The sequence below is a fragment of the Erpetoichthys calabaricus genome, chromosome 4, assembly GCF_900747795.2.
Source record: "Erpetoichthys calabaricus chromosome 4, fErpCal1.3, whole genome shotgun sequence".
NCBI classification, from domain to species: Eukaryota; Metazoa; Chordata; class Cladistia; order Polypteriformes; family Polypteridae; genus Erpetoichthys; species Erpetoichthys calabaricus.
This window is the reverse complement of record NC_041397.2, coordinates 187,818,800-187,830,506: the sequence shown is the minus strand read 5'-3', so window position 1 is coordinate 187,830,506 and position 11,707 is coordinate 187,818,800.

Here is an 11,707-nt window from a genome sequence, read left to right as displayed (position 1 = left end):
CAGTGAACTCTCTAGCACACAATATTAGATTGGACACCTTCTCTTTTATCATTGCAGATCAGTTTAAATACCTAGGGGTCAACATCACAAGTAATTATAAAGCTCTTTTTCAACAAGAATTTGCTGTTTGCATGGATAAAATTAAACAAGACATACATAGATGGTCCATCTTACTTTAACAGAGAGAATTAACATTGTGTGGATGAATATCATCCCTAAGCTTCTGTTCCTATTTCAAAACATCCCCATATACATTAACAAATACTTTTTTAAGAAATTATATTTAATCATAACATTTGTTTGGCATTCGAAAAATCCACGCATTCAAAAGACGACCCTACAACAACCTAAATCAGAAGGCGGCATGGCTCTACCTAATTTTCAATTTTATTACTGGGTGGCAAACATACAAGCTATAAAAACCTGGACACTGACAGAAATAGATGAACACACACTAGCTTGGTCTGCAATGGAAATTAAACCCTGCAGTACTTCTTTAAATTCCTTGCATTGCAGACCAGTAAATATAAGGTATCGTCAATATACTAACAACCCAATTGTCCTTCATTCACTCAGAATATGGAACCAACCTAAGAAGCACTTTAAGTTAGAGAATATTTTATCTGTGGCTCCTCTACATGATAACCACCCTTTTCCACCCTCACGAACTTACACAGTTTTTAATGTTTGGAAAATGAATGGGATTAAATCATTTAGAAATGTGTATGTAAATAATATCTTTGCATCCTGTGATCAATTCTATTCCAAATGTAATTTCCCATCAACACAATTTTTCCACTATATCCAAATTAGAAACTTTGCTAAACTAAATCTACCCAATTTTCCTCACCTCCCACCTATTTCTATTCCAGAAGAGATATTGATCAGTCTTAGGGACTCAGACAGCATTTCTATAATATTTAAAAACGTTTTATTGTCCCTTCCTTTTAAAGATCCAAGAGTACAGTGGGAAAAGGATCTCTTACTCAATATTTCAGGAACAGAGTGGAAGGCAGCCAAGCACAGAATTCACTCAAGCTCCATATGTGCAAAACATTCAATTATTCAAACTTAAACTCTTTTATCGAGCACATTTATCTCATTAAAAATGTTTCCAGGGCAAGATCCAACCTGCGAACGTTGCAATCAAGCTCCAGCCTCATTGAACCACGTTTTGGGCCTGCACCAAATTAACATCATTCTGGACCAAAATCTTTAAATGCCTATCAGACAGCCTTGGTGCATCAATCCCCCCTAATCCACTAACAGCTGTGTTTGATGCACTCCCTGATGGGCTTAAAGTGGAGAAGGACAAACAAACTGATTGCCTTTACTACACTATTAGCACGTAGATTTGTCTTGCTCAACTGGAACAATCCTAACCCACCTCTTTTTTAAGTCAGTGGGTAACTGATGTTATATACTATTTGAAATTGAAAAAAAAAAATCAAATTCTCACTTAGAGGATCTGTGCAAAACTTTTTTTAAAATCTGGCAGAACCTAATCAATAACATTTTACATTAAGCATTTACTGTATATTGGGGGGGGGGGGGGGGGGGGGCGAAAAGACTCCTTTCTCTCTTTACTGCTGTTAACAGTTTTTCTGTTTGTTGGCCTTCCTCTCTTTCTTATGGGTGGGGGTTGATTTGATTTTAGTTTTGTTAAGCTTGACATGATTTTATGGAATGTTATATGCTTTTAATAAATTAAATTAATTTAAAAAATGGTTGGGGATGAGTGGTTGGTTTTGGGGGGTGAGCAAACAAGCAAGCCTGCCTTTGTTCAATGAACAGTTAAGATGGAGGATTGACAGAAGCAAGATAGGCCAAAGGGTATAATAATAAAGTTCCAAGTCATGAAGGGAAACCTCTTATCTTTGAATTAGGAAAGCCCTGATTTAGTTTTAATGGGAGAAATGGGTGCAAGTAACATTTCTGTTAATAATCTATGGGGTTTAGCTCCATATACATAAAATCTAACACTTGTGCAATCCCAGATTAAGACCCCCACAGGCCCCTTGGTGACTTAACTTGGTGAGTTGATCGTACTTTTACAAGTGCAGCATTTGGAGATCTGGTAATTTCACGCAGAGACTTGATCATTTCATTAAGCTGCGCAGGGCAGGAGGTTCCCCCTAGGAGTCTTAATTGTTTCATTGTGACCAGAGGGTGGATTAATGAAAAGGCCCCTGGGCGCCCACAGAGAGCACCCTGATGGTAGATCCACTCTTGCCCTTATATGCCTAATTTGAAAAAAGAGGGAATTTAAATCTTGCCTAGATTATTAATAATTCATGCTAAGAATCAACCACTCTAGGCTGTGCACACTCTAAAAATGATAAAACGTGTTGCAAGTTCATTTATTTTTATTCACTGACCTTGACAGGTGAAGTAAGAAATTGTGAAATCAAGAATGTAAATTTTAACAGCTAACTTTACAAAAGCATGGTAATTCAGTATTAAAAAATATAAATTCTTATAAATGGGCTGCATTTCTGAAAAAATTAACATGCGGATGAGGCTGAGGGAGAAGAAGTGGCATTCGTAATGGCAGGAGACTGTTAGTGTGAGATGAAAATGCAATTTAATCTTGACTCAGAGTAGTGCCATGAAACATCAGTGAGGAGTTAATTAAAAAAATAAAAGGAATCCACAACGTTCAAATCGAATACACCCTGAGTGGAATAGGATTAACAATGATGCAAAGGAGGGGGAATCATCTAAAAGAATTTATAAGAGCATGTGTGTCAAAGCCTAGAATTACTTTAAAGTCTTTAAGTGAAGAATTTGATTAGTCAGAGATACCCAAAATAAAAAAAGAGTGGACAATAGTGGGTCTGAAGACACAGCATAAAGTAATATTTTTTACCACCAATCTCAGGGAGAAGATAGCAAAATCTGCCCAAGGAGTCTGAACTAGAATCACAATTTTTAAACTGCAAATTATGTTGCACCACATATGTAAGAGCTTTCTAAGGAGGACATTACTACTCGATAATGGCTGTTATTAGGTTGATGCGCATTAAACCAACCGTAGTAACAAGTGCAACAACAATGTAGTGCATATAAATAAGCTCAGACTCCAGGCAGCCATGGGAAGAAGCTGTTGCAGAACCTGACAGAACTGGTTCGGATGCTATAGTACCTTCAACAAGATGGAAGTGGGCCAGAGACTGCGGGTGGGGTGGGAGCAGTTCTTCACGGTGCCATAGGGATCATAACAACCCAATGAAAATGAGGTTCACAAGGAGGTAGCTGGGTTTCGTGGTCTGTGGCTCCCGAAAGCTGAACCATTGTGAGGTGAGAAGGTCCTTGCTGTGGGCCATGGGATGGGACAGCGTGGAAGAGGGTGGAGACCGACATGGGCGGGACTAGATATTAGAGCCTGGCCCGCCCATGTAATGTTATCTTCATTTGCATGGTTAGATGTGGGCGGGTCAGTGCATGAAAACACAAATCTGAGCCCGCCCCATCCTGCTTGGTGCTTCAAGAAGCTCTTCTCCGTCTTGATTTCACTTTCAGTTTAATAATAAGCTGCATGAGCTCCAAGATAACCACATGAAAACAACAGCTGCTTCTGCATCAATGACACGCAATCGTAATTACAGGATTGGGTTCCGATTTTCTTAACTATAAAACTGTTTACATCCATTATGTCAGTGAAAGGTGAATAAAATTTCTAATGTTTGTGTCATTTGCTTTGACATTTATTTGATTTTATAGCTGAAGCAATAGAACGATATGTGGTAGGTACCAGTCTCTACAATTGTTTTCGTTGACTAAATCCGTTATTTTTATGGAAGGTTAATATAAATTTAGCTACTCAATGAACAGTTTAATCACACAGCTATGTCTTCTATGTGATGGGCAATGTTTTCCCCCCCAAGTACAGACACATTAGCATTTATACAAATAATGAACAGTAACATGCCTTTGCTCATTCTGCCCTTCACATCACTCTAATTCAGCAGAGATGTGCAGGGTGGTTACCAAATATAGAATCACACAACAGTTAAAAGTCAAGGTATGAATTAGTTAACAAAACAAAAAAAGACAAAGATCTGCCTCCACTTGCATGTACAACTGCATTTATGTACATAAAGTGGCTGAACTGAAGGCACTCTGGGTTGTTTTGGCTTCTTCTTTCTCCTCTTACATATAGAATGTTTCAGACACAATGGCAATATTACAATTTCTTCAGAGACAGTGACATTGGGGGTGGGGGGGGGGGGGGGGTGTCGTTGAAAGAACATTTTTTGTTTTTGTTTTTCTTTTCTAACTGCTAGGGGGTTCCGCCCCCTGCTCGCTTTGCTCGTCAACCCCTCTGCTTGGTTAATTGGGTATTCAATTTTAAAAGCTTTTAAACTTTAACTTTAAAGCTTCATTAAAAACAATATTTGGAATTCCCTTTTTTCAAGATCACATTGAATTACTTTCGAATTTTACTGCTTACATATTCTGTACCTTTCTCTGCACGTGTATCACGCCATCGTTTGTTTGAGCCTTTAGAATTCCACTGCTTTCATAATCTCTTATCTGCCTTTTTTTTCTCTCCAACGCTTTTGGGTTTCTTTTCTCTGCATTGCTTTTTCTTCTTTGCGTAGTCATTGACGTTTCATCTAGAACGTATTGTCCTTATACGCTTTATATGTGCTGGGAGCACAGGATCTGTGTGTGCTATGTGCCTCTACAAGACAGTGTTTTGCTGGCCGTGCTCTTTGATATTGTTTGTAAGTAGGGCGTGTCTTGCAAGAATCTCATGTTCCACGTCCCTGCGAGACGGCCCTGGGACAATCTCTTGGCACCAAGTCTCATGTTTATGGTCCCCGCAAGATGCTCCGTGGCCAGTCTCTTTTGTCTCGCGGGTCATTTAAGTGTCTTCTGAGAACTTCTGAGAAGATCACGTCTCGTCACCCTGCTTTTCCTTTCCAGGATTTTTTTTTTTTTTATAATAGAGAGATGAGTTGGTAGTGGGGTGTGCGTCCTGAGAAGTACCCGTACACACCAGTATGTACACCTTAACTGTTGTACTCTTTAACAGCAGAACTGACACTGGGTATATCAAAATATAAATGAATATTGTTACAAACTAAAACAAGCCTGTAAAGCTGTGCTTTAGGCTTCATTTCCAGTTCCCTCTCTTTTCCTTCCTCTGGTGTCATTAGGCCCAAACATCAGCATCATCAATAATGGAGCAAATTGCCATTTAGCAGGTTCTCAAAAACTCACAGAAAATGTTCCATACAGTGTTATCAAAAACACAAGGTTAATATTCTGAAATACAAAGCTATTTAAGAACAAAGAAGAAGATTCGAAGATTCCTTCTTCTTGTTCCAGCTTTCCCAAAACCCACTGCATTCATTTTCAGATTGTCAAGGCAGGTCTGATTTTTGCCTCCTTGTGTGCGAGAGTTGAGAACCAATGAGCAGTCAGCCAGAAGTACGACGACGCATATAAAGCAGCAATGAGAAATGAGGAGTGAGGGTGTTTTGGACCTCTCAAATGATAGAAAGAGGCAGATCTTTCTAATGTCTTGTGTTTTACGTACTAGATGTCTAACATGACATGCTCAGGCGATGACACTAGCAACTGAAGTTGTCAAGTTTGTTTTCCCCGCTGACTAGAAGTTGTGTGATGTGCCACCCTGTCACACAGACAGAGTACAATGCATCTCCATGAGCTCTTAACAGCCATTCATACCCTAAATGGAGCAGCAAAAACGTATCTTTTTGTGGTATCAGCTGATGCATCATTGCAACCTTCTTTACTGTTTTTGAAGACATTTGTCTTTTTCTTTGTGCCTTATTTGTGCTTTTCTTCTTTCATTTTACTTACACTGTGTTTTCATTATTTTAAGTACACATGTCTAAGTCTTTTTCTACTACTTTTTAATTTATGCAGATATATAACATTTTGGGTATAGTATAGAACAAAAAAAATTCTAAAAAATGATATTTTTGAAAAAGTAATGTTTCAATATAGACTTAATGGGTATTTTCCATTACAAATATATACAGTATATGTGTGTACATACACATTCATAGAACTATCTATGCAGATATCCACCTTAATAGAAGAACAAGTGTCTGTGTGTGTCTGTCTGGTTGCTATGTCTCTATTATTCCAATAGATGGCGTATCACAAATATTTGTAATAAAACATTTTCATTCCAACAGATAGCGCATCACAAACACCACTGATTTTGTGAAACCTATACCAAGTAGCATATAACAAATTCTAACAGATGGCTTACAAACATTTGTAATAATGCATTACTACAAATGCTTGTGACATGTCATCTGTTGGAATGACAAATGTAACGCACAATAGATGGTGCACTACAAACATTAACACCGAGGTCTACGTTGATTACTCAGATTTCCTTAGGCAGGTAGAACAGCCAGTAATGATATACACCAGTGGTCTCCAATAACTTTCGTGGAAGGCCGCAGTGGCTGCAAGTTTTCATTCTACCCCTTTTCCTTAATTAGTGACATGTTATTGCTGCCAATTAATTTCTTTTGAATTCATTTTAACTAATAATTATTTTTTACATTTATATAGTACTTCTCTCACTACTCAAAGCACTCTTGAATGCTCAGAGCCCATAATTAGCATCCAAACAATAATGAGATACAAAATGAGCCAAAACATGATCAGCAAACTTTGTCAATCATACAATATCTGAAAATAAAGAAAGGTGAAGTTCTCAGGAATGTTGATCACCTAAACATTGTAACAGTGCTCCTTTAGAAAAATCAATAATTTCAGAAATGTCTGCTATTGCACAATGAGAGCAGCAACAAGCCATGGAACTAAAGAATGAGTTTAATTAACATCAAGAATCACAGCTTAATTAAGCAACTGGTTGGAGTGAAATTAGTTGGAGATTGAGGCTCTGACTTATTTTAAGGAAAGAAATCTTTAAAAGACAAGTCAATTAAAATTAATTCACAAAAAGTTAATTAGCAGCAAAAACAGTGCACTAATTAAGAAAAGGGTTAGAATGAAAACCTGCAGCCACTGCGGCCCTCCAGGACTGGAGTTGGGGACCCCCCGCTATACACATTATACAAAGGGTGCCAAATGGCCTGCTGCCCTTCAGAGGACACTGAAGGTGATCTCCCAGTTATGCTCCACATTAGATTTCAAAGAGGCAATTGCCATATGACCAGGGAGCTTGAAGTCGGGAGAGACAATTGGTGGAAAAAGGCAGGAAGGAGGTCTTTTGTGGTTATTATCTCACCTCCTGTGTGTTTGTGGCTAATGACACCCCCACACCTTCCTTATTTATGTGGGCCCCCTAGTTGTTTTGGGAGTTCACTCCTCCAGTTTACAGGGGATGTTCATGTTATGTTTCGTATTTTGTTCCATCTCGCAGGTGGAAGTCATTTTACTGCCCTGTTATTTGCCTCACAATTTGGAACAGAAGAGGACATGCAAGCAACGAGGAGTGGCGTCATTTTACTCTTGACTTGTGGTTGAGGAGAATTCACTCTTTGAGGTTTCTTATATATCTGGTGCTACATCTGTGGCTGTGTTTGCTCACCTATCTCCTTCATTCATCCCTTATGTTCTTGACAGCTCTCACTATGCCCATGCGGACTTGATAAGCTCCATTATATGAATGCAGATTTCACTCTTTTACAGAACACACACATACAGCTGTGCCGGGTTTTCCTAATAAACAATGGCATGGCCCAGGGAGCTGCTCCCAAAACTTAGTGTTGTGATGATGTTAAAATGTACCACTTAATGGCTTTACTTCAGTCATAAAGGTCACTTCATATGATTTCTTACTGAGCCTGGGGAAAGAAAATGGCTTTGATGACCTCTTCTACTCCCTCCCTGCTTGGGCTTGAATGAAAATGCCATTAAATATTCCCACTTAATTGCAATTTAAACAAACTTCATGAAAGTGCTTAGGCGTTTCTCAGTGTCTTGATTTGACTTGACTGTTATTGTGCCCCTCGGTCCAGGCACACACTCTGAAACCAGAGACAAAGATGCTGTCCGAGTTCAGGAGTGTCAAATACTTAAGGGAATTTTTTTTTTTTAACAAGCAACAAGGCTAAAATAAAATAATTCATGAAGATAAATTTGGTTTAATCAGAAACAATTCAATCTCTTTTGATCCTCATGCTAATCCAACCCAAAAACAAAAATACTTCTGCCATTGAAACCAAACTGGCAAATTTAGAATAATTATGTCATTCGGAAAACCTTGCCACCTGCAGAGTGCCATGTCTAGAGGTGAATGAGAGGAGTATGTGAGGATCGGCCAGAATGTGTATGAGGGAGTGGGGACGTGGGTTATAGCAGTGTTTGGGTAACAGACCAGATCCCACTTACAGTAGGTCTGCACCAGGGGTCTTCTTGAAGTCCTTACCTCTTTGATCTGGCTATGGATGTGTTGAGTCATGGGATAAAAGACCAATCCCCTAGTTTTTGCTGATGACATCATATGGCACCAGAAAAGAAGAACGGGAGAGGAAAATGGAAGATAAATAGGAAGAAGAGAGGTTTAGTATAAGGTACAGTGGGTACGGAAAGTATTCAGACCCCCCTTCAATTTTTCACTCTTTGTTATATTGCAGCCATTTGCTAAAATCATTTAATTTTTTTCCTCATTAATGTACACACAGCACCCCATATTGACAGACAAAAAAAAGAATTTTTGAAATTGTTGCAGATTTATTAAAAAAGAAAAACTGAAATATCACATGGTCCTAAGTATTCAGACCCTTTGCTCAGTATTTAGTAGCAGCACCCTTTTGAGCTAATACAGCCATGAGTCTTCTTGGGAAAGATGCAACAAGTTTTTCACACCTGGATTTGGGGATCCTCTGCCATTCCTCCTTGCAGATCCTCTCCAGTTCTGTCAGGTTGGATGGTAAACGTTGGTGGAGAGCCATTTTTAGGTCTCTCCAGAGATGCTCAATTGGGTTCAAGTCAGGGCTCTGGCTGGGCCATTCAAGAACAGTCACAGAGTTGTTGTGAAGCCACTCCTTTGTTATTTTAGCTGTGTGCTTAGGGTCATTGTCTTGTTGGAAGGTAAACCTTCGGCCCAGTCTGAGGTCCTTAGCACTCTGGAGAAGGTTTCTGTCCAGGATATCCCTGTACTTGGCCGCATTCATCTTTCCCTCGATTGCAACCAGTTGTCCTGTCCCTGCAGCTGAAAAACACCCCCACAGCATGATGCTGCCACCGCCATGCTTCACTGTGGGGACTGTATTGGACAAGTGATGAGCAGTGCCTGGTTGTCTCCACACATACCGCTTAGAATTAAGGCCAAAAAGTTCTATCTTGGTCTCATCAGACCAGAGAATCTTATTTCTCACCATCTCAGAGTCCTTCAGGTGTCTTTTAGCAAACTCCATGCAGGCTGTCATGTGTCTTGCACTGAAGAGAGGCTTCCGACAGGCCACTCTGCCATAAAGCCCTGACTGGTGGAGGGCTGCAGTGATGGTTGACTTTCTACAACTTTCTCCCATCTCCTGACTGCATCTCTGGAGCTCAGCCAAAGTGATCTTTGGATTCTTCTTTACCTCTCTCACCAAGGCTCTTTTCCCCCGATAGCTCAGCTTGGCCGGACGGCCAGCTCTAGGAAGGGTTCTGGTCGTTCCAAACGTCTTCCATTTAAGGATTATGGAGGCCACTGTGCTCTTGGGAACCTTAAGTGCAGCAGAAATGTTTTTGTAACCTTGGCCAGATCTGTGCCTTGCCACAATTCTGTCTCTGAGCTCTTCAGGCAGTTCCTTTGACCTCATGATTCTCATTTGCTCTGACATGTATTGTGATCTGTAAGATCTTATATAGACAGGTGTGTGGCTTTCCTAATCAAGTCCAATCAGTATAATCAAACACAGCTAGACTCAAATGAAGGTGATCTCAAGGATGATCAGAAGAAATGGAAAGCACCTGAGTTAAATATATGAGTGTCACAGCAAAGGGTCTGAATACTTAGGACCATGTGATATTTCAGTTTTTCTTTTTTAATAAATCTGCAACAATTTCAAAAATTCTTTTTTTTGTCTGTCAATATGGGGTGCTGTGTGTACATTAATGAGGAAAAAAATTAATTTAAATGATTTTAGCAAATGGCTGCAATATAACAAAGAGTGAAAAATTGAAGGGGGTCTGAATACTTTCCGTACCCACTGTATATATTAGATTTAATGATAATCAGGATTCAGAAGTTAGCCTGCAGGGGGAGCTGCTGAACAGAGTGGATACATTTCAACATCATGGATCAGTGGCAGCCCAAGATGCAGAGCTAACCCAGAGAGAGAGTGCAGTGTGACTGGAACAATTGGAAGTTTGAAGAATCAAGGCAAGGTGTTTAAGGCAGTGGTAAGACCAGCAGTGACGTCTGGAGCTGAGACATGGGCAGTAAAAGGAGCACAGGAGAAGAGGTTAAATGTGGCTAAAATGATGTTGTTAAAATAGATGTGTGGAGATACAAAAAAGGACAAAATAAGGAATGAGACAATCGGAGGTAACACAAAAGTAAGAGATATCTAAAAGTACATGAAAGAAGGTCGAGGTTTGTATGGACATGTACTGAGGAAAAACAAGTTAATGTGGGCAAAAGAGTGATGGGAATGGAAGTACAGGTGAAGAGAAAGGGATTAAAAAAAAAAAAAAAAAAACCACACCTACTCGACATCTGAATGTCCTGGACTCTGCCATGCACAGCGTCTATGCAAGTCCCAATTTCTTCTGTTAAAAAAAGTCTTTCCTGGTGTTGAAATCAACTTATTCAGATTCCTCTATTTTCCTCAGATGGAACTAAACCTACACAGAGGTCACTTTATTCAATCTCGAACTTCCCTGCATCACACAGTAAAAGGCCCAAATCCTCTTGGAGATTTACACTTTGCAATGTCTGCCATGAATTAAAGCAAAGCCCTCAGCATATCAGTTTGGGGGCAATTATCTGAGGCTTTATTACAAATATTTCAGTCATTCATTAAGAGCTCTCAGGTTTCTCCTAGCTAGAACATGGCAGTACTTGCATTACTGTGCAACCATAACCAGAACCCAAAATGAATATGGGCATTAAAGTAACAGAAATTGCACCTATTTGACATGAAGCACATTTCTAAAGTTTAGTCTGTCGAGACTAAACTGGTTTCTTTAAATCTTGGCCTTGCACAGATTGCTTCATGACACAGAGTCTGCACCTAATGTATCAGGTCTGTGCGACTGGCTTTGAAGGTGCAGAACGTGTTTAAATCAGGCTTTTCTACGGTCGGTTCTGCGACACGATTTCAGCGTCTGCTTTATTAATTAATGTGACAAAACACTTTACTCCTCCTCTCTCTGCACTCGTTCTTACAACTTCATGAGTCTTATACTTAGCCTTTCACAAGAGAGCTGTGTTGCAAAAACTCTCATATTCAAGCCATCTGGCAATTGCTAAGATTTATCCCATCTACATCGACCATCAAAAACATTTAAACCACGGACGGGTGAATGAATAACATTGATTATCTAATTGCAATGGTACCTGTCAAAGGTGGGATATATTTGGCAGCAACTGAACTGTCACTTCTTGAAGGCGACATCCTTCATCTTGGAAGCAGGAAATCTGGGCAAGTGTAGAGATCTGAGCAGCTTTGACAAGTGCCAAATTGTGATAGCAAAAAGACAGCTGAGTGAGAGCATCGCCAAACCAGCAGATCTTGTGAGGCATTCCCAGTAT